This window comes from Bison bison, unplaced genomic scaffold (assembly GCF_000754665.1).
Source record: "Bison bison bison isolate TAMUID 2011002044 unplaced genomic scaffold, Bison_UMD1.0 scf7180017864457, whole genome shotgun sequence".
NCBI classification, from domain to species: domain Eukaryota; kingdom Metazoa; phylum Chordata; class Mammalia; order Artiodactyla; family Bovidae; genus Bison; species Bison bison.
The window spans coordinates 780,181-780,633 of NW_011495019.1; the positions used below are offsets into that span (position 1 = coordinate 780,181).

The window sequence follows — 453 nt, forward strand, 5'->3', positions numbered from 1 at the left end:
CAACATCCGCTGGATCATGGAAAAAGCAAGAGAGTTCCAGAAAAACATCTATTTCTGCTTTATTGACTATGCCAAAGCCTTTGTGTGGATCACAAGAAACTTAAAATTTCTGAAAGAGATGGGAATACCAGACCACCTGACCTGCCTCTTAAGAAACCTGGATGCAGGTCAGGAAGCAACAGTTAGAACTGGACATGGAACAACAGACTGGTTCCAAATAGGAAAAGAAATATGTCAAGGCTGTATATTGTCACCCTGCTTATTTAACTATACGCAGAGTACATCATGAGAAACGCTGGGCTGGAAGAAGCACAAGCTGGAATCAAGATTACCAGGAGAACTATCCATAATCTCAGATATGCAGATGACACCACCCTTATGGCAGAAAGTAAAGAAGAACTAAAAAGCCTCTTGATGAAAGTGAAAGTGGAGAGTGAAAAAGTTGGCTTAAAG

The 453-nt window shown here is 40.8% G+C and overlaps 1 protein-coding gene across 14 annotated transcripts in view; it reads right to left on the reverse strand.

Annotated features, from left to right (window-relative positions):
- The window catches only part of RBFOX2 (RNA binding protein, fox-1 homolog (C. elegans) 2), a 221,524-nt gene that overhangs the window by 199,401 nt on the left and 21,670 nt on the right, over window positions 1-453 (reverse strand). The gene's annotated exons all lie outside the window — the stretch shown is intronic.